The sequence below is a fragment of the Rattus norvegicus genome, chromosome 2, assembly GCF_021556685.1.
Source record: "Rattus norvegicus strain SHRSP/BbbUtx chromosome 2, alternate assembly SHRSP_T2T, whole genome shotgun sequence".
Classification (NCBI taxonomy): Eukaryota; Metazoa; Chordata; class Mammalia; order Rodentia; family Muridae; genus Rattus; species Rattus norvegicus.
In genome coordinates, this window is record NC_141535.1 from 49642200 (window position 1) to 49664970 (window position 22771).

The 22771-nt window shown below is 37.2% G+C and overlaps 1 long non-coding RNA gene across 2 annotated transcripts; it reads right to left on the reverse strand.

The window, feature by feature from the left end:
• Positions 1–13614: 13614 nt before the first annotated feature.
• On the reverse strand, positions 13615–22457 carry LOC108349948 (uncharacterized). 2 transcript variants are annotated; one of them, XR_015671004.1, is made up of 3 exons: positions 22349–22457; positions 22029–22104; positions 13615–13905 (listed from the first exon to the last, which is right to left on the reverse strand). It is a non-coding gene; the product is annotated as an uncharacterized LOC108349948 (long non-coding RNA). The 2 variants fall into 2 exon arrangements; XR_015671005.1 differs by having other exon boundaries at positions 22009–22104; positions 22349–22452.
• Between the last annotated feature and the right edge of the window lie 314 nt (positions 22458–22771).

Genomic DNA, 22771 nt, shown 5'->3' on the forward strand with positions numbered 1-22771 from the left:
GTTGGTGATTTGGTTGTATTTGAACTTAAGGAAAGAAATTAATTTGTTTGCTTGAAAGACATAGAAAGAGCTGTGAGTATCTGTCTGCACGTGTGACCTCTGAAGTGCTGCTCTCTCCCTCACCACATAGGACACTTGTGATTTGACTAATCCTGTATCATGTTGTTTTCTTCACTGTTCTGTGGACTCCAAGGGCTTAAGTGTGGAGTTTAACTAATTTTGGCTTCAAGATTATGCCATGAGCATAATAGATTACTAATAGATATTTGTCAAAAAATGAATCAATCAATGAATTTATTATATAAAATTTACCTATAAGTTAGATTTTAAAAAAAAAAGTTGATTGGAGATTTTCAATCTCTTTATACAACATCTTTAGTCATTATAGGGCAGTCGATCAAGACTTCATTGAGACTCCATCAGTCCAGTCAGAATAATCATAGTAATCATAGTAACAAATGCTGGTGAGGATCTAAAGAAAAAGAAATCCTTATACATGTTGATGTGGATGAAACTAAATATATTTCAATATGGAAGTTCTTTGAAAAACTGAAAGTACATTTAACTCTTTGGTGCAATTATATCACTCATGCTCATGGGTTTGTTTGTTGTGACGGCTTTAGCATTTGTTCATTTATTACTTTTTAAGTGCCAGTGTGCATATATATATATATAGGAAAATTAAATCAGCACATTAAAAATTGCTGTTATGTGCATGTGTACTGTGTGTGTGTTCACACAGTTACATTATAGAGCCATCCAGTGTACCTAGATCAGCACATTTGCTCATTAGTGTGAGCAAATGAAAAGAAGTATCTTCAAGGAAGAAAGCATATGCTGACGTGCGATTTGATAGTATACTTCATCACAATTGAGTGGCATGGCTGCAGGAAATCTCAGAGACTGCCCACAGAGGATGAGGCTGTTTGTTCTCCATTCATGAAGAAGCAGAAAGAGAGGAGGTGGAGCAGGTACAGACCTCAAAGCATCCTTCTCTGCTTTCCCACCTCCGATCCTCTCCTAAGAGTCCCTTATACTTTCTTCTTCTAAAATGTGAAAAAAAATATGATTAATCTACACAACTTATGCTTAGTTTTAATAAAAAAAGAAAACCCTTTTAGTTACTATTGTATATCAAGGGAAGTTATGGCAACAATGAAGGCAAAATCATGACAACTCAGGTCTTCTAAAGCTTCCACAATCAGAATTTGTAGAAAATAGACATATTCATCTTGAAGCAGTAAACATTTATCACCAGGCACCGAGCATGTGCCTCAGCTGTGCTATTTTTACAAAACCTTGTGTTCAGTCACCAACACTATATATCCTGAGCACGGTGATACATTACCATAATCCTAGCACTAAGGAGATCAAAGCAGGAGGATCCCAAGTCCAGAATCACTGTAGTCTTTAGGCTAAGGTAGCAAAGTTAACAGCAACTTGACTACATAAGTATTTGTCCCCCAATTTTTTTGTGTGTCTGCTTTTTTACTTAAAATAGCTAGATTTCAACAGTGAAAGACTAAGATATAGAAAAGACAAAAAAATATTGCCATCATTAAAATCTGTCTCAGAATGGGCATAAGAATGAAAAAGATTAAAATTCAAGATTATACTGGGAAGTATGAAAAGTATGGCCTAACCAATAAGAGTCCTGAGCTACAAATAACTAAATCATGTGGCAAAAATTAATAGGCATGGGTAGTTGCAACAGATTTAGTACCAAGAGGATTGAGCTTCATCAGCAAAACCACACACAACCATACACAAAGAGAAAAATAAAAAGAACCAACCAAACAAACAAACAAAAAACCCAAACCCAAAACCAAAACCAACAAGAACACACACACAGACACACACACAGACACACACACAGACACACACAAACACACACACACACACACAAAACCAACAACACACAGACACAGACACAGACACAGACACACACACACACACACACACACACACACACACACACACACACACACAGAGCAACCCAGCATTTTTGGAAAATACCATTTAATTCAATATGTTCCTTTTCAGAATACTTGGGGGAAAACTGTTGAGAAAAATATTTAAGGATATACTAATTAAAAATTTTCCTAAATTAGTAACAGGTAGCTAACCAATGTGTAAGAGCTGAGAAAATACTGTCAGATATTTTAAAGGTCTTTTTTGAAAAAAGAAAACAAAATTAAATTAAATACATTAACATATTCAAATTGCTGAAAACCATCTTCATATATGTTCGGCTGTGTAGCTTCGGCTCCTAACCCTGAGAGCAGGGCTACCTCTGACTCCTCGGCCTGCTTTTGGAATCCTTTCCCTTTTACTGGGTTGCCTCATACAGCCTTAATATGAGAGGAGGTGTCTAATCTGACTGCAATTTGATACGCCACATCTGGTTGACATCCCTAGGAGGCCTATGCTTTTCTGAAGAGCAAAGGAGGAGGAATGCGTCTGGGGGAGAGGGAAGGGAGGGGGAAAAGGAAGGCATAGAGGGGGAATCAGAGGAAAGAATGGAGAGGTAACTGCAGTCAGGATGCAATATAAGGGGGAACATTAAATTAAAAAAATTAAAAAAAAACCTGTCACATCCATTTTCCAAGTGAGAAGGACAACAAAACAGCCAGGATATGATAGAAACTAAAGATTAATTTTGTTTCAGCTGATGTGACATGATTTTGACATTTTATGCTGTTCGGTGTCGCATGTATGCAGTGTTCCGAGTAGTTTTACTAGTATTAAGATTTCAGTTAAACTCAGTTAAATGTATCTGTATAGATACATTTGCTTTAGATTCTACTATACCATCAAATTTGTGTTAAGACTGATCGATATATCCATGTGGTTAATAATTTAAAAAATACTTAGTAGAGTTGATGCCCTTGGCATTGCTATAGCCTCAGTCAAGATTAAAGTCATATTTACTCAGGGTCATATTGAAGCAACAGAAGAATAGTAAGACAATGGACTGCAAAGAACCTATTCTTGAAATATCCTTCACTTTCCCATGCTAACTGGGACACCAGTGAGACCCAGTTGGTAATTCATTAGTGTTAACTTTCCTTACTAATATCTTACAAATTTATACTAAATAGTCTTAGATCAACAATTGTCCGTCAATGAAAGAACAATTTATACACAGAAAGATCTTTTTGTGAATGAGAAAAACAAAATAAAGTTGAATACATTAACACATTCAAATTGTTGGAGAGCAAAGATAATGAGACTATCTTGACAATCACAAGCCGGAAAGAACCATTCCAGAGGGATACAGATAATTTTACTTATTTAGAATGTATACAGAGGAATACATAAGAATCTGTGGTGCGCAGGTTGGGAATCAACTGTGTTTCCACACCCTCCATTTCCTCCCTCTCAAGGTGTCTAGACGCTGCTGCAGATGAAAGGATGAGCAGAGTCCAGAATGGCTATGGCCTGTAAGATCCCTGTCCAGCTGTGAGTGAGGGTGTGCGCTTTGAGAAAGAGGAGCTATGGGGGAACAGAATCAGGGCTATAGATGATCCTTGGAGAGTGGGAGGAGAATCTTCTTAAGGTGAAGTTTCATTGGCCAGAGTTTAAAGTACTAGGAATGCCTATTGGTTTAAAGAGGCATTCTAGGAATCCCAGGTACTTGATGAGCAGGATCTTATCAGAAAGTGGAAGTGAAATTCGTAGGTCTGCCAAGGGCTACAGGCCCTTACTCAGGTAAAGGATGTGTGTGTGTGTGTGTGTGTGTCTGTGTGTGTGTGTGTGTGTGTCTGTGTGTGTGTGTGTGTGTGTGTGTGTGTGTGTGTGTGTGTGTTGTGATCCCCAGACAAGGTTAGAGAAGGGGAAACCTTGCTGATAAAGGGGTAAAGGGAGTCCTCCATTCTGGGGCAAGGCTAAGAGGAGCTATGTAGACATGGTTGACCTTAATTGGCAGGTTTTCCCAACAAGACTCCTTATAAGAAGTCTTACATAATGGAAGGTAACTGAGTGATGAATTACTAAAAGGAAAACTTTGTCACCTTTAGCAAAGAACACTAATGAAATAATTTTATATACAAAAAGCTGAAGAGTTCTTAGCTATAGGACACAGTAAAGCAAACAATATCAGAAAGTTTTTATCACTATTGCTCTATAATACAGGAGGTCAGGGATGCTGATTCCCTCCGAAGTTCTTTTATTGTTGAGTATAGTTTTCGCTATCCTGGGTGTTTTATTATTCCAAATGAATGTGCAAATTGCTCTGTCTATCTCTATGAAGAATTGAGTTGGAACTTTTATAGGGATTGCAGTGAATCTGCAGATTGCTTTTGGCAAAATGGCCATTTTTACAACATAAAACCTGCCAATCCATGAGCGTGGAAGGTCTTTCCATCTTCTGAGATCTTCAATTTCTTTCTTCAGAGACTTGAAGTTCTTGTCATACAAATCTTTGACTTGCTTGGTTAGAGTCTCACCGAGGTATTTTATGTTATTTGTGACTATTGTGAAGAATGCAGTTTCCCTAATTTCTTCCTCAGTCTGTTTATCCTGTGAGGAGATAAAGGCTACTGATTTGTTTGAGTTAATTTTAAATCCAGGTACTTTGCTGAAGTTGTTTTGGGAGTATTCTGGTAGAACCTTTGAGGTCACTTAAATATACTATCATATCATCTGCAAATGGTGATATTTTGACTTCTTCCTTTCCAATTTGTATCCATTTGACCTCATTTTGTTATCTGATTGCTCTGGCTAGGGCTTTGAGTACTATATTGAAGAGGTAGGGAGAGAGTGGGCTGACTTCTCTAGTCCCTGATTTTAGTGGGATTGCTTCAAGTTTCTTTCCATTTAGTTTAATGTTAGCTACTGGTTTGCTGTATAATGCTTTTACTATGTTTAGGTATGGGCCTTGAATTCCTGATCCTTCCAAGACTTTTAACATGAAGGGGAATTGAATTTTGTCAAATGTTTTCTAAGCGTCTAATGAGATGGCAATGAAGTTTTTTTTTACTTTGTTTATATAGTAGATTATGTTGATGAATTTCTGTATATTGAACCATCCCTGCATTGCTGGGAAGAAGCCTACTTGATCATGATGGATGATCGTTTTGATGTGTTCTTAGATTTGATGTGTGAGAAACTTATTACGTACTGTTGTATCAACATTCATTGGTCTGAAGTTCTCATTCTTTGTAGGATCTTTGTGTGCTCTAGGTAAAGCATAATTATAGCTTCATTGAAGGAATTAGGTAGTGTTCCTTCTGTTTCTATTTAGTGAAATCATTTGGATAGTATAGGTACCGGGTCTTCTATGAAGGTCTGATAGAATTCTGCACTAAACCCATCTGGTCCTAGGCTCTTTTTGGTTGGGAGACCTTTAATGACTGCTGCTATTTCGTTAGGAGTTATGGGGTTGTTTAAATGGTTTATCTGTTCCAGATTTCTTTGATACCTGGTATTTGTCTAGAAAATTGTCGATTTCCTGCAGATTTTCAAGTTTTGTTGAATATAGGCTTTTGTAGTAGGATCTGATGATTTTTTTTATTTCCTCCGACTCTTGTCATGTCTCCCTTTTCATTTCTGATTTTGTTAATTTGAATACTTTCTCTCTCATTAGTTTGGCTAAGGGTTTATCTATCTTCTTGATTTTCTCAAAGAACCAGCTCTTGGTTTTCTTGATTCTTTGTATAGTTCTTTTTGTTTCTACTTGGTTGATATCAGCCCCAAGTTTGATTATTTTCTGCCCTCTACTCCTCTTAGGTGTATTTGCTTCTTTTAGTTCTAGAGCTTTTAGATGTGCTCTCAAGCTACTGATGTATGTTCTTCCTTTTTTTTTTTTGGAAGCACTCAGAGCTATGAGTTTCCCTCTTAGCACAGCTTTCATTGTGTCCCATAAGTTTAGGCATGTTGTGCCTTCAATTTCATTAAATTCTAAAAAGTCTTCAATTTCTTTATTTCTTCCTTCACCAAGTTATCATTGAGTAGAGCATCGTTCAGCTCCCATGAATATATGGGCTTTCTGTTGTTTTTGTTGGTATTGAAAACCAACCTTACACTGCAATGATCTAATAGGATGCCTTGGATTATTTCAATCTTCTTGTATCTGTTGAGGCTTGTTTTGTTACCAATTATATGGTCAATTTTGCAGAAGGTACCATAAGATGCCGAGAAGAAGTTGTAATCTTTTGTTTTAAGGTGAAATGTTCTATAGATGTTTGTTAAATCCATTTGGTTCATAACTCCTGTTAGTTTCTCTATATCTCTGTTTAGTTTATTTTAAGAACTTTGAGCTGTGCTTTGAGTTTAGCAAGGTTTCTTTTATGTTTATCAGTGACCTTGCATTTGGAGCATAGATATTAAGGATTGAGAGTTCACCTTACTGGACTTTTCCTTTGATGTATATGTAGGGTTCTTCCTTATCTTTTTAAATAACTTTTTGGTTGAAAGTCGATTTTATTATTTTGTAGAATGGCTACTCCAGCTTGTTTCTTCGGACCATTTTCTTGGAAAGTTGTTTTCTAGTCTTTTACTTTGAGGAAGTGTCTGTCTTTGCCACTGAAATGTGTTTCCTGTGTGTTTCCAGCAGCAAAATGCCACGTCCTCTTTACATATCCAGCCTGTTAGTCTATGTAATTTTGGGGGGACTTGAGTCCATTGATGTTAAGCGATATTAAGGACTAGTGGTTGTTGTTTCCTGTTATTGCTATTGTTAGAGGTGGAATTATGTTTTTGTGGTTCTCTTCTTTTGGGTTTGTTGCAAGATTATTTTCTTGCTTTCTCTAGGGTATAGTTTCCCTCCCGGTGTTGCAATGTTCCATCTCTTATCCTTTGTAGGGCTGGATTTGTGGAAAGATATTGTGTAAATTTGGTTTCGTCATGGAATATCTTGGTTTCTCCATCTATGGTAATTAAGAGTTTTGCTGGATATAGTAGCCTTGGCTGGCATTTGTGTTCTCTTAGGGTCTGTATGACATCTGCCCAGGATCTTCTGGCTTTCATAGTCTCTAGTGAAAGTCTGGTGTAATTCTGATAGGTCTGCCTTTATATGTTACTTGACTTTTTTCCCTTACTGCTTTTAATATTCTTTCTTTGTTTTGTGCATTTGTTGTTTTGACTATTGTGTAACTGGAGGAATTTCTTTTCTGCTCCAATCTATTTGAAGTTCTGTAGACTTTTTGTATGTTTATGGACATTTCTTTCTCTAGGTTCAGGAAGTTTTCTTCTATAATTTTGTAGAAGGTATTTACTGACCCTTTAAGTTGAGAATCGTTGCTCTCTTCTATAACTATTATTCTTATGTTTGATCTTCTCATTGTGTCCTGGATTTCCTGAATGTTTTTGGGTTTGGAGCTTTTTGCATTTTACATTTTCTTTGATGGTTGTGTCATTGTTTTCTATGGTATCTTCTGCACTTGAGGTTCCCTCTTCTATCTTTTGTATTCTGTTGGTAATGCTTGTGCCTCTGCCTCCTGATCTCTTTCCTAGGTTTTCTATCTCCATGTTTTCCTCCCTTTGTGATTTATTGTTTCTTTTTCCATTTTTAGATCCTCAATGGTTTTGTTCAATTTCTTCACCTATTTGGTTGTGTTTTCCTGTAATTCTTTTAGGGATTTTTGTGTTTCCTCTTTAAGGGCTTCTCCTTGTTTACTTGTGATTTAAGGGAGTTATTTATATCCTTCTTAAAGTCCTCTATCATCATCACAAGATGTGAACTTAAATCCACATCTTGCTTTTCTGCTGTGTTTGTTTATCCAGCACTTGCTTTGGTGGCAGAACTTGGCTCTGATCATGCCAACTAGTCTTATTTTCTGTTGCTTACGTTCTTGTGCTTGTCTCTTGCCCTCTGATTGTCTCTGGTGTTAGCTGGTCTTGCTGTGTCTAACAGTGGGAGCTTGACCCTCCTTTATGCCTGTGTTACAGCACTCCTGGAGACTGGCTTTCTCCTGGAGGGATCTGGGTACAGAAAACTGAGTCAGTGTCGGATCAGGGTGCAGGCAGAAACAGGAAGGATCCTGTCCCAGATTGCTCCTTGGTTCCTGTGTGAAGAGGGCTCCAAGCATGTTCCTCTTGGGCCAGGAATGTGAGCATAAGTGGTGCTCTCCCCTGGGCTCTCAGGATTGTCAGCACTTCTGAAAGTCTAGCTCTCTCCTCATGGAATCTGGGTACAGAGAGCTATGTTACAGGGTCAGCTCAGGGCTCAGGTGGAAATTGGAAGGATTCTGTCCCAGAATGATCCTGGGTTCCTGTATCCTGAGGGCTCTAGGCAGGTTCCTCTTGGGCCAGGAATGTGAGCAGAAATGGTGTTCTTCCCATGGCATCTGGGTACAGAGAACTCTACTCTCAGGTGTGTCAGTGTTCCTGGAGACGGGGTTTCCATGGAATCTCTTCAGATTAGCAAACCGTAAAACACGCAGACCATAACAAGGTATGCGATCAGCATGTGCCTGCTCCAAGTCAAGTTATTTTTCTGTGTTAATGACTGGCAGAATTAATTGTTGTTATAATCAGCTACAATATGGTTGGCATGGAACAAAATAACTGTAGCCATCCTAGGCAGGCAGGCTTCGACAATAATGTCATAGCTTTATATAGAGTTTAAATGCTACATTATGACTCAGTTAGTCTATAAAACTACCTTATAAATCAATGAGTTTCATTATAGATTTTCATAATTTTTTTTTTGTTTTTGTTGATCTGCTTTCCCAGGTTCCTTCTTCTAACCTGCTGCTCCCTTGACTCTTGTCTCACTCTAACTCCCTTCACACTTTTGCTTTTTAAGTCACCTGTGCATTTGTTCACAGAAAAATTTAAGTCAGAACCCACATACTAAAGAAAACATGCAGTGTTTGGTTTTTCTGAGTCTGAACTAATTTGCTCAATGTAATTACTTTCCAGTTTCTGCAAATGTTCAGAAACATTTTTTATAGAAAAATAAAACTTCCCTTGTTCATGTCTAGCCTGATTCCATTTCCTAGGCATTGTAAATAGAGCATATGAACACCCATATGTAAGTGCCCATTAAGGAAATATCTAGCAGTGGCATGCTTGAGTCATGTGATAGCTCTGTTTTTAGTTTTTGTGGACCCTACACACTGATTTCCACCATGGCTACATTTTAATAGCAATTTCTCTTTGCAATATCATCCCTGGATTTTTAATGTTTTATCATTTGTATTGTTTGCCAAGCTATTCTGATTTTTGTGGAATGGAATCTCAAAATCATTTTAGACTTTTGTGTCTAAGAATTTTGAATATTAATATTAATATCAATATCAATATTAATCAATATATTTCTTCATTTGAGAACTTTCTGTTCAATTTGTTGACCCATTTAGTAAATGGAAGATTTGTTGCTCAATGGGCATCTGTTTGTTTGTTTATTTTTGTTTGTTTGTTAATTGCATTTTCCTTGGATTTGTGGTTTGGTTTTCATTTTGAAGTTTTTTTTAATACATTCTTGATTTTAGCTCCTGTTTGACACAGTATATATGTAATTATAGTAATATTGACATTAGGGGAATAATCTTCATGAACTATACATAAGATAATGACCTTGGATATACTAAATATGTAAATAAGATATTGGGCCATTTCTTATTATTATATATTCATATTAAATTACAGAGACTATAATTCTTCTTAAATAAAATAATAATGAGCTGTTGACTCAGGATAAATTAAGTGAACTATCAATACTGAATCAAGTTTACTTTTTCAGAACAACTTCAAATTTTCATTGTTTATGATGTTAAGATATTACCAAGTTAATGTTTATATGCTAATAATATCATGGCTGTGCTTTTAAAACATGTGACTTTAAGGTTTATCTATTTATTGTTTGTTTGTGTGTGTGTGTGTGTGTGTGTGTGTGTGTGTGTGTGTGTACACCACACTGCATGTGTGTGGGTAGCTACATAGGCCAGATCTTAAAATCCCCTAGAATTTGATTACAGACTGAATTTACAGACTGAAGTTGAGATTCCTGATATGGGTACTAGTAGCCAAGCCTGAGTGCTGCAAACAAAACTCAGATCCTCTGGAAGAGCAGACAAATGCTCTGCATCTTGGAACCATCACTCTAGTCAAATATATGGAATATTTAATGTATGATAATATAGAATAGTCTAGCAAGGGAAAATTTTTTGTTAACTGTGTAGGTGCTTCTGAGAAAGAGTTGTTTCCTTTGCAAAATAAACCCAAAGAAAACATTTTTCTGAACTTTATTATTGGGATTCGAGTAGGTGCAAATGTAATTAGTGACTAAAGCCATAGACAGCAAGAATCTTCAACAGGAAGAGAGGTTAAGAAGTTAAACCGCAGGAACAATGATGCACCAGTGAAAGGCATGTTCCCTTTCAGGCCTGCAGTTTAAACTAGAAAACCTGTCATTTGAAAGAATAGATGTTCTTTGAGTCATGGGTGGCAGCGTAAGTCACCAGCTTATCCTGACTTTTTAGCCTGAAGCTGAAGTCTTGATTCTCATCCTAACAATTCCCCACAACATTCTGGCATGCAGAAGTCATACATGCCACAGGGATTATCGGGAGGCAATTAAAAACTTTCCTGTGTGCAGGTTCCTGATTTTGGAGACAAGTGACTTATAATTTTAACTTTTCCTATTTCAGTCATGAGTCTGAGTTAAGGTGAAATTCACAGTCATCAAAAATTCAAAGTGAGATAGCTTTAGAGCTAAATTTTCAAAGCCTTGGTTCTTAGACACACTGGTAGTTTGGGCTGTGAAGAGAAATAAACTTCCTGCTTCGCTTTTCTGCAGCAACAATATAGCAATTAAGAGGAAAAGATATCAAGGTGATTGAAGGTTGGTTTCAGCCGAATGGAGTTGAAACAGAGAAGTTTGAACTGGATTCAAACCTATTTCAAAGCCTACCTAAAGTAAAAGGGACATAACAATACATTATGTGAGCAAATTCAAGTGTTAAAGATTGAGGGCAGGAAGTTGGCTAGATGTTAAATCACCAACCAAAATCAGCCTACATCCTGGGATTTACTCTTCTTCTTGAGAAATGCTTACCTCAGACAAAAAGTTAAACAAGGTTGGGATACAATACATTCTGGTCAGGCCCATTGCCAAATAGTTGGTTCCTTTCTCTTTCTCCAAGTTCTAGGGATCTACCAGTATGACCATCTACCCATCTTCTTGTCTCAGCTAGACTGTATGGTTTTGTTCTATCTCAACAGTTCATCCGAACCTTTCTTGTAAACAAGCTCAAGGAACCACTGGGGAAAACCCCTGGGAGCTTGCATCAGCAGCCAATAATTGTGCTCCTCCATCCCCATGACACCCATCGTGCTAATCTGAAGAAAAACCCTGTCTACAAACAGGCAGCCTCTTGCTGAGTCCTGACTCCCAACCCTCTCGCTCCCAGGTTGCGCAGAATGAACAGACAATAAACCTTGGTGATGGGTTAGGTGGCCAATTGGAAGCAAGCGGACAGTGGTATGTGTCTAATCAATTGTTAGAGATATAAGTATAGGTCGTTCATTCAAGAGTGATTGGGTTTACATAATTTACACTTCTTCAAGAAAATGACTTTTAAGGAGGCAGCTAAAGTAAGGGCCCACCTGGAAGAACATTCTGGCGAAGGAGACAGTTAGTTGACAATCCTCAAGGAACGCCCAAAAGACCACTCACTGTCTCTGGAGGACAGGACAGGGGATAGAGTGCTTGTACTCCTGAACAAGATGGAATCAGGTGGTTTTTCACACCAGAGAAGGCAATTCTAAGGGCAAAAAAAAAACACTATGGTATTCGTATAGCCATGACAGAATTTTATGGGTTTTCGATTTGGTTTGGTTTGATTTTAACACGACACTTGAAGTTTAGAGGGCAGGACTTAAGGGGTTTGAACAAACTAGCTTGGAAGAAATAAAGTGGAAACATTTCCACAAGATGAACCTTACCTCCTAGCTCTTCCTCTTAATGTAACATGGCTACCCAAGCCCATCTCTGTCTCTTTCTATCAATATACTCATCAAGCAAAGATCAGGACCTTGTAAATGTGTCTTCTAAAATGTCTGCCTCCATGGTTCCATTTTTCTTTATAATCTAACTTTCAGAAAGCAAATTTGTGTTAACTCTTAGGAAATAACCTCTTCACTACTACCCTCTCTTTACCATGATGATCAAATATAAATATTGGCAAACATAGTTTATAGGAAAAAAACTAAATATATTTGTGCTTCCAGGATTCTGTTAGGATTTAAAACACCACCAGTGCTCTGGAAGTCTCCTTGTATACCATCCAAAACACTCTTCAAATATACTAATCTAATTTCTAATACTATGAATTAATTTTACAGGATCACAAAATTACAGAAATACAATCGTACAACATAATTTTGTAGCTGTGCGATGTATTCAGTTGATGCAGCTCTATAGGGTGCATTGTCTCTGAGTTACAAGATTATGGAATCTATGCTACTTTTGGCTCATTTGGGTAATTTCTGAACTTTGGATATTATAAATAGTGCTTCTATAAATGTTTTTATATGCTATGCTTTCCTTCTTTATATCCATAATTTGCATTTCTAATGTTGATTATATTTTAAAACATTTATTGGACATTTGTATGTCATTGTCGACAACATGCTTGTTAACGTATCCTGCCTGTTTAGCAACTATTATTTTTTTAATGAGTTGCAAGAATTCCTTTATAATTCTGTGTTGAAATTCTGTTTTGAATATACAGTTAAATTCTTCAACTTGAGACTCAGCCCTTTAAAGTGTTAAGTGGAAAGAGGAATTAGTAAGAGATTTTAGAGATTTGTTATCTTATTAATTACGTGTGTGCCTGTATGCGTGCATAAGTGTTATTACATGTCCCGTGTGCCAGTAGAGGTCTGACACAGTGTCAGACACCCTGAAGCTAAAGTTGCATGCATTTGTGAGCCTCTGTAAAGGCAAAGAACATTCTGGATCACTGAGCCAGCCCTCCAGCCTTAGTAATAATACTTTTGAAAGCACCTTTTCGTGGTTCCACAGAATACAATTTACAACATTTCAGTACAACACGCTAAGACGTACTGAGGGCCTTTGCATTATTAGCAGTAAGAATAACATCCTAGGCCTGGAGAGCAGCTGAGCTGCTGAAGGGCACTGGTTTTTCTTTCAGAAGGCCTGGGTTCAATTTCCACTATCCACGTGTCAGCTCAGGGCCCTTTGAAACTGCCATTTCTAGGGATGTTATATACTCCTCAGGCCCCTGAGGATACAAGAAATACACTCATACATAAAATACATACAGTAAAAACCGACAATCCTTTAAAATGTCTTAATGTATAATTTTTTTCTAATACCTACAAACTTAAATTCCAGACCAAACTTTGATTCCCAGACCCACTCCCATCAAGTTCAAATGCCCCTGTAACAAAGTTTTATTTAGCTCTTGTTTTCTATGTCCTTGCAAGCAATTCAGAAAGGATGGAGGGGTCAATAAAGCTCAGAAAGATATACACTACACAAAAAACAACAACTTCGGCCTCATAATGCCACTATCCTGTAAGGAAGGCAGTCTATTATCTAAATAGAAGACAGTTTAGATGGACGGTCTGTCGCTGACTAGAACAATGTTTCTGTACAATTAGAATAAATCTACCCTTAAGTCAAAACACTTTACTCCCAACTGTCAGTATATTGTTTTAATGTATGAATCTTTTTAGAACAAAACTTTTTTTGTGCCATCTGCCTGAAGTCTATTTAAATAAACACTGAGGGAGGAGGGCGTGACGTGCTCTACACACATATACACAGCAAATACAATCATCCAAAGAAGAGTGGATGGCTGGAGTAGGAGAAAGTCAGCATTTTACAGCCAGACTGGGCAGTTTTCTACAGTCTCTGCAGTTTCCTCAGTCTGCAGCAGCAGCCTGTCTTCAACGTGTCCTAAAGGTCACATGTCTTCATAACACTTCTTCCTGGCAGATAAAAAGAAAATGAAAATTACATTCTACAAGAAGGAAAGCTGAACAGAAAATGCCTCAGTGGTTTGTGTGAATGCACAAAATGAATGCCGTCATTCAGATATTTGCACACTCCATAGCCTACTTCTCCACTAGGCTATGCTGCTTTCTAACTTTCCTGTATCCTTATAGTAACACAATTAGTGCACTGTATTGGAGAGTTTTCTAGAGAAAATTTTCACAACACGGAAGTCTTGAAAAGTATTGCATAGGTTCCAATCCATTCCAGCTCACACCCTTTCTAGTCCCTGACATCGCTGAACTGATTCTGGGTAGGCAGGGGATCACAGCCTGAGTCTCCTCTCAACATTGTCCTGGTGACTGTAGGAGAAAAAAGCAGACAGCCTTCAAACACTGGTACTTAGGTAAAATTTAAGCCTAAGTAGGTCTCAGGAATTAAAAGCTGACTTTTCTAAGCGGTAGCAGCAAAATTTTAGTAGAAAGGAAAACAAAGGGGAAATATCAAGATATTTTAAGTGGCTCCAGTATCCTCAACTTATCACAGGACAGACAAGACTTACAGGAAGAGACACAACCCCAGATGTAACCAAGAAACCAGTCAGAAAGACACAGATCTCAGAGATTACTGAGGGAGAACTCTTACTTCTCGATTCATATTCAGGCTTATTTCTCTTTGCCTATCATTCTGGATGAGCTCAGTCCAAAGACAACTGCACGCTGACTACATAGTTCCTCCGTAAGCAGCGTTCATTTATGCCTGTTTAAAACAAAAATTCAACGACGAGGGAAACTTTTTCCGTTTCAGTAGACTTTGCAAGCTGCTATTTTAAGTCCCTTGGCCCCAGCTGTTTCTCTTCTGTAACTTTTCTGAAAGCATAATAAGTCATCTGTTTTTTAGTTTGTTCTCTTCTCCTGTTTATCATTTTTACTCTTAAAACAAAAAGCCCTAAATTTTGCCTGACTCCCTCTGTCTTTGTGTCTGTCTGTCTTTCTCTCCCCATCTCTCCTTCCTCCAGTCTGTCTTCCATTTCCACATGTATAAAGAAATGGCAAAATCTGTCTGAGTATCCCAATTGAAGGAGGAAACATTTTCTTCAAAATGTCAACACATAAATTGTAACACAGGAACAAGTATGTCCTGTGTGATAGCTTTCTTTAACCTATCAATTAATACGGCCAGATCATTTTCACTTCTCGCTTTCTGATACAGAACTCATTTCTTGTGTTCTCCCTTTTTACAGAAAAGTTCTCAAATATTACAAGGTTATTTTTTCGCATGTACGACATTTTCAAAAGAACTTCTCTTGCTTTCATTTGATATTGATAGTATGAAAGTTACACCCAATGCTCATTTATTCACTTTCTATGAAGCATCTCATGGAAATACTTTGCTGTTTAATCTTGAGAAGGAGTTATTGCACTCTTGCTAGGCTCAAGAACTCTCTCTACCTGGCTGCTGGATTATTCCAATAGTTTCACAGTTTCCAGTAAGGCAAGATTCTTATCGGGGGTGACAGTCAGAATGGAGCTGATGATATCTTGCCTTCGTGTGTTCAGTGTGTTGTATTGTTGGTAGACAACGCTCTGTCTATTAAGCCGTAAACGAAAGAGAACGTTATGCCTCGAAAGGAAGACAAGATTAATATCTCTTCATTGGCTCCCCTTGCCAATAAAGGCAGAAAGTCAGCTTTGCCAGAGACTGTTGGCTTCTCTTATAAAGTCAGTTCATTTTTTGAAGGTGTGTATGCCGTTTTAAAAGCACTTAAACTATGTTATGCAAGACAACTCTCATGGCTGTAGCTGGTTATAAAGTGAAATCATTTCATAACTTGATTGATAATTACTAAGCCTGAAGATGTATCTTATTTGGACACTAAATCAAGAGTATTAACTTGTCATGATTAGATTATCCAAATGCAAGATGTGTACAGTAGTAGTGATCTCTTTTTGAAGATAAACACATACCAAAAAAAAAAAATCTGGAGCTTAATGCTTTAAGAAGTTTGACTGAGGTTAGCTTAAACATAAAATGTCAAGGTGACAACCTAAAATGGCACTTCAGATCTCTTCATGGTGACAGTAGTTGGATTATAGTTGAATAAAATTAACAATGTCTCAATACAATGAATTTATAGATACAAAAGAGTACTTTAATATCACTAGATCATCTTTGTTTTCTTTAACTTTTCCAACTTTCAAAAGGATTACTATGTCTATAAAAAAACATCATTTTTGGTACAATTTTATTCAACATTAAATTGCCATTATGCTGATTGTTAAGAGGCAAATGATTTAATAAGATAATTTGTAAAAATGAATTTAGGCATCTGTAAGTCTCTTTCATACACGCAACATTAAGATGTTTATACTAAAACAAAACTCGGAGAAAATGGTCTCTAACACACACAGACACATATGACAACAATATTAAAGTTTAATGTCAATGTAAATAGCATGAAAGAATTAAAGAAATGATCTAGGTGAAAATAGAATATGAAAAAACTATATTTTAAACCTATGAAACTTATTCACCCCCAAAATTGCAATGAGAGAGCACATGCACATCAAGAACTAGTTCACATATCTTAATTTCTCAAGTGGCATGGTTAAACAATATATTGCACAAATTAATCTATATGTTTCAATATTTATAATGCTATTCCTATGCTAAAATAATAGTGTTGCTTTATGGGTACGCTTGGCCTACATAAATATGTGTGTGTCATATGTATGTCTGATGCCCATGGAAGTCAGAAGAGAGCATCAGATCCACTGAAACTAGAGTTAGGGATGGTTGTGAGCTGCCTGGCATCTGCTGGCTGGGAACAGAGCATGAATCCTCTGTAAGAACAACAACACTATTAACCTCTGAAACATCTCTCCAGCCTCAGAGTAATTCACACCAAAAGACACAAGATGAACAACAATATATTTGACACTTTACAGTTTATTTCAATGAAAGCCACTAACTACAAATGTTAAACCATACTATATTATATATAAATAATTAATTAAGTCAAACTATCACATTGAAAAGATAATATGAGCATATTAAAATTATAGTCAAGAAAATACTCCATACCTATACATCTCTTAATTTTAAAGAATAAACATATTACTTGGGAAAAACATAGGCTATATAAATTACTGACTTATTATATTTCATCCTTCAAGATGGAATGGAATTATACTACATTAGAGGAGAAATGTTTCAGCCTTCCAGCTCCATTAGAAATTTACAATTTGCCTTTAATTAAGGAAATATTCTATGAGTGCTTATCCTACCAAGGAAAGAAATACCTAAATATGTAGCTAATCTAAAATGTTTATATTTTAAAGAAGAAAAGTTAGTTTATATATATGTGCTTTAATCATTCTAACATGGTTTATTGTCATTAATCTCCAGGAGAGATATAAGCTCATGTCCATTTTCTCTTTTTGGGAGTCAAATTTTCTCATAGCATCATAACAGTTAAATGATTTGACCTTTCTTTTTATTGAACACCTCATATCTCATTTTCTTCTTCCTTAGTTTAGCCCCAAGTCGCATGTTTTTCTCTGTCTTTCACCCAGAGTCATAAACCGAAAGAACATTGTGTTACTGTCAATCACTGGGTCAGCAAAAGCAGGACCCCGGTGATCCTTGGCCCAGAGATGCATTTGCTCAGCACCTCCATGAGCCAATGAAAACATTAAAGTCTGGCTTCCCCCATGTTCCAGGAGTGAATGTCAGCACCATGGCCTTCCTTCACTTGCCAAACTTTTTGCAGAACCACAGGTTCATGACCAACACACTAATATTTAGAGCTGTTCCGCAGCTGTGAATTTCTTAAGAACAACGCTAAGCATGGCATCTAATCAGATCTCTTTTGTGTTATTTTTTGGGTTCTGGGAACAGGCCTCATCCCATTTTCATGATATTTTTTAAATATAATTGATTATTGATACCATTATCAATATAGATTGTGGTTAAACAAGAATATCAGGTGGACTTGATAACGTTAAATACACGAAATATGGCTATTCTAGGTGGCTGGACCCTTGAGCAGCCAATTAAGGTAGACCCCAGCTTTATTTTTCCTAAGAATAATCTTCCCTGGAAATGAGCCAGGAAATAAAACAAGACAGTCTTCGGCCATTGCTGAGGGAGCAAACCGTTTATTCACTGCGATAACTCCAATAATTTGCATTAAGTATTGTCATTCAGATAATAATTTTTAAAAAAAATTTTTACAACCAGTTCATCCAAGAAGGTAGGATTATCTTATGAAGTGTCTTATGCAAAAGGTGACAAACCTTCATGAACAACATCACAAAAATGGTAAACTGAAAAATGTCATTCCTGAGTATAATATGTTCCATTTTTAAAGCCATTTTGAGTGTTTTGGAGGGATGAATATCATTTAAAGTTCCCAAATTAAATGCTATGAAAGAATATAAGCATCAGATATTTTGAAAATAAGTGGTAGATTTCTATTAATTAAATTAGCGACACATAAAAAATAGATTTCATTGCAAAGAAAATGAGCAATGAAGCATTGATAGTTTGTTCTCAAAGGTGAAACTGTCAGCTCTAGTTACGAGGTGATTATCGGAAAGAGTTAGGAGGAAAATTCATGACAATTACTGGTGCATCCTAATTGAATTGTCCACTTCATTTTGTCCATTCTGTAGTGTAAGCAATAGGGTAAATCCTGTTTCTGCCTATACGGGATAAAAGTCTATTTGAAGTTGTAGTCTATAGTTGGCTTTTCACAGTAAATTGACCTTGTTCCTCACAGCCAATGTCATAATGCTCTGCTTTATCTGGGCTGAGAGAGAAAATCGCAAATTGCTTCTGCATGATTAGTTCTGCCACTTCAAACGTGTTCCTTCCTAGTTGGCCTCCACACTTACTGCTAAAGATATGTGCCACTGGGAAATGCTGATCCGCAGCTCAACTTCTCCCGTTCGATAACCCTTTCATTGCTGGCTGTTCAAGATGGGTACAGCAACAGTAAAAAGGATATCTTTGAATTAGTGTTGACTCAAATCGGTTTCTAGACAGAGTGAAAGACACTGCGTGGGGAACTAACTTCATATTATACAATATATCCAAATCTGAGTCCCTTCAAAACGTGAGATGAAGTTATGAAAATGCACAGTTGAGTTCGAAAGGCTGACAAGGGTGTTTAAATCAATATAATCAAATATCTATTGACTGTTGCCAAAGTATCTAGAGTACTGTAAATATTATTACAGATTGAAAAAAGTTGTTTTTCTTTGTGAACAAAAGTTTATACCTCTACCTGTTTCTGAAACTCTTAAGTTGGGTTTTAAATCTTTGGAGTGTAATTTAGCTTTACTTTCTCAAGAGAACCTCATTTCAGCTGCGGGGTGGTGCCTTTAATCTCGGCACTGAGCAGGGCAGCCTGGTCGACAGAGAAAGTTCTGGAACAGACTGGGCAACAGAGAGAATCCCTGTCTCACAAAAAAAACCAAACCAAACCAAAACAATGAAACTCATTGCATAATCTATTGTAAAAATACATGAGGTAACAATTCAGTCCACTTTTCTAAACAAAAATCCACTCAACTTAGTGATGAAGCACTTCCACATTCCATTAGGAAGTGAGAGATATCTCGGTAACGCCATGGCATTTAGGTTACTAAATGTTGAGAATCTAAACTTCCTGGGAGTCAGATATCTGAATAGAATTGAAAGCTCTTGGTACCATGTCTTCAGTGAATTAATTACAACTTTCAAAACAACATTTATTTACTTAAATTAAAGTCGGCTGATACGCAACCATGACTACAAGGATTTAAAAGTTGATAGACTTTTTCTGTGATTGGCATCTTTTGTTACCTCATTTTTGCTGTGATTTTTGTAGAGAAAATTATGTCTTTAAAAGATTTCTTTTTTAAAGAAAGAGGAGTAAAAGCAACAAGCACTGCTCTCTGTGTTGCGTTGTGCTGTGCTGTGTTGTGTTAAAGCCAGATTATCAGATACTCATAGGAATGACTCGCAGTAGACAGATCCACCTGAAGGTAAAAAGACAGATAGGAACCTGTTGCTTGATAAATAATTCTGCCTGTGAAAAGACTCTGGACTAGTCTGACATATAAATGATGCAGATAGTCAGCTTTCGCTAATCCCTTAACGCAGATGACAGTGCCAAGAAACAATCAGTTATCCTGAACTGGATCTTTGTACAAGGTTCTAGACATTTTTCTAGGTTAATGAGCTTATGCATTTCTAAGTAGTAAAAAAAAAAGTGATTTTAGTTCTTTTAATTTACAACCAAATTTGGGGATGTGACAGTGGTGAGCATTTTGTGATGCATGAGAACTGCCTTAACCCCCTGATGAGCCTTTTATATGGGCTTGAAGATCCTATAACCCAAGTACATCATGTCCGTGCTGATCCTTCAAGTCAGTAAACAAACCTAAAATCTTAAGGGACGTTTTAAAATAGAAGTTGACTCTATTGAATTTTTTTCAATATCAAAAAAAATACTGCCATATGCTACAAGGTTTTAGAAATAATTACTCCTAAGGAAAGCAATAAAATTCTCCGTTTCATAAGATGGCATATATTAGCATCAATGAACTGGCCATTCACAAAGACAACTATGAATGCTGTTTCTTCATTTTTTATTGAATATTTCAATTCTTTTACTTTATTTTATTTAATAAAAATATTATGTGATGTATTAGAGCAGATATTTACCACAGATATTTACCTTGTGTTTCGATTTTTAGAAAACTGTTATCAAACATGGTAAAATAGGCAAGATTGAAAAATCACATTGTATTCCTAGCCAGCCCCTCAGTTGTGAATGCCATGTTTCCTTTCACAACCAGGTCTACTTTTCTTAATGCCACAAAAGAAGGTATGTAAAGGTCAGAGGGAGGATTAGATCTCTACATGCTTGAACATCCCCCAATTTAAGTAGAAAATTACCAGAGAATCCGAGGCTTTGGCCACCAAAGAAGCATCGTGCCCTTAACAAAGAACTACTTGCAGCCCGGGGAGGCAAGTATCATCTGGGTGGGCTATGTACAGCTGATCAGCACTGGTCCAACCAGGCACTCAGTACATTCGTTTGGTACACAGTTGCCCTTTTCATTCCTGCTCACCACTCTGCCTGCTCTTTATTTACCTCTGAACATAGAGGGAATGCCTTTCCTCAACCCATCAAAAGCAACAGCAAACAAAACAAAACAAAATCAATATGAACGAAAAAGAAACAAAACAAGAAAAAAATGACACAAATGAAGTAAGTGAGTTAACTAAAATTCTTCCATTTTGCTCTGCCTCGAGTTTTATGATTGTTCTTGTACTTTTCACCAATTTCCACAGAATGCCCTTCATGTGCACTTCCTCCTCGTTGTGAAACGTAAGCCTCACACCTACGGTTCTAACTGCGGTAATTTGGTGATTAAATCAAGCAGGGTGAGCAGTAGGCAGTGCTTCCCTCCCATCTTAATTCAGGGTGAGCTGTGCTTCAATGTGTTCGGTCACCTCTTCACAAAAGACCGTTGTCATGATGCTTCTGAGTAACCATGGCGATATGACACCACTGCCATTCCTAAGATTAACTGAACTGACCAGATCATTGTTTTTATCAACTTTGAATTTCATGGCAGGACGCTGTTCTAACTCAATCTTCGATTGCTGTGTTTTCACACCCTTTACTCCAAAGCTACCTATACCAATCTGCAAAACCTTTTTTTCAACTGGATATTCAACTTTGACCTCACATACATTATGTCTAAATATCCATCTCCCAACATCCAGGTAACTAAGGGTACCATCCCTCCCATACTTCAGCAAGCTAATTTCTTTGTTGAGTCCAGGGAATATTGCAGCAACACATCCAATAAAGGATATCCTGCTTCTTTCTCTCGCTCAATATTGTCAATATAACACCTGTCCCCATTGGGAGAGATGGGCTTTGCCCATCCCCTGAAATTTCTGCTTTGTTGATGATAACTCTTCAAATTCTTCATCTTTGTACATTCAGTTATGTGTGTCATTGGACGTTCAGCATGCTAGGCAGAGTTCAATTACAAATGAAATAAGCAGTGCTTGCCTGTAAAGTAACACACTACCTAATACGTGGTATAAATACCCAAGCAATATGGTGGCCTTCCACTGTGTGATATCACAAAGTTGGAGACAGAATCCGTCATGTTATCGGTGAAGGCCTACAAGCACAGAAGGATACAAGGATGTTACAGAAAAACAAAGCAATGTGGTTTTCAATGCTGCAAAGAAAGGAGGTGACAACTGGTCTTAAAATAAGAGCTAATGACATGGTTTCCAAGTGAGAAGGCAAGGGGAAATGTGGGTAGGGTGAAATTTCTACAAAGAGTAACACAGTTAGGAAAGAATAGGTAAAAGGGTAAACCTGGAAGAAACTAATGTCTAAGGCTTATAAGAAGAACTCACTGGATGAGGCTGAAGGAAGTACTATGAAAAGCCCCTTAGCTGATACATTCATCATATTCTCTTTGTGTTCTTCTATCCCCCTCAGGGTTCCCTTTGGTGTATCAAAATACACATTCTGTTGTAAGAATCAACCTCCTTGGTAGCCTAGTTGGAACCTGGTCCCTAGAATGTCACTTTCTTGAGGACGAGAAATATGTTTAATTCATTGTTCTTTCCCAATTGCCTGCTGACTTCTCATATCACAGAACATGCTCAAAATGTTTGCAGGTTTAATAAATAAATAGCAGCATTCATAAATACCTCAGCTGGGCAGTGATGGTTCCTCCCTGTGATCCCAGCACTTGCAGGCTGAAGCAGACAGATCTCTGAGTTTGAGGCCAGCTCTCCAGTCTACAGACTGAGTTCCGGGGCGCTAGGGCTGCC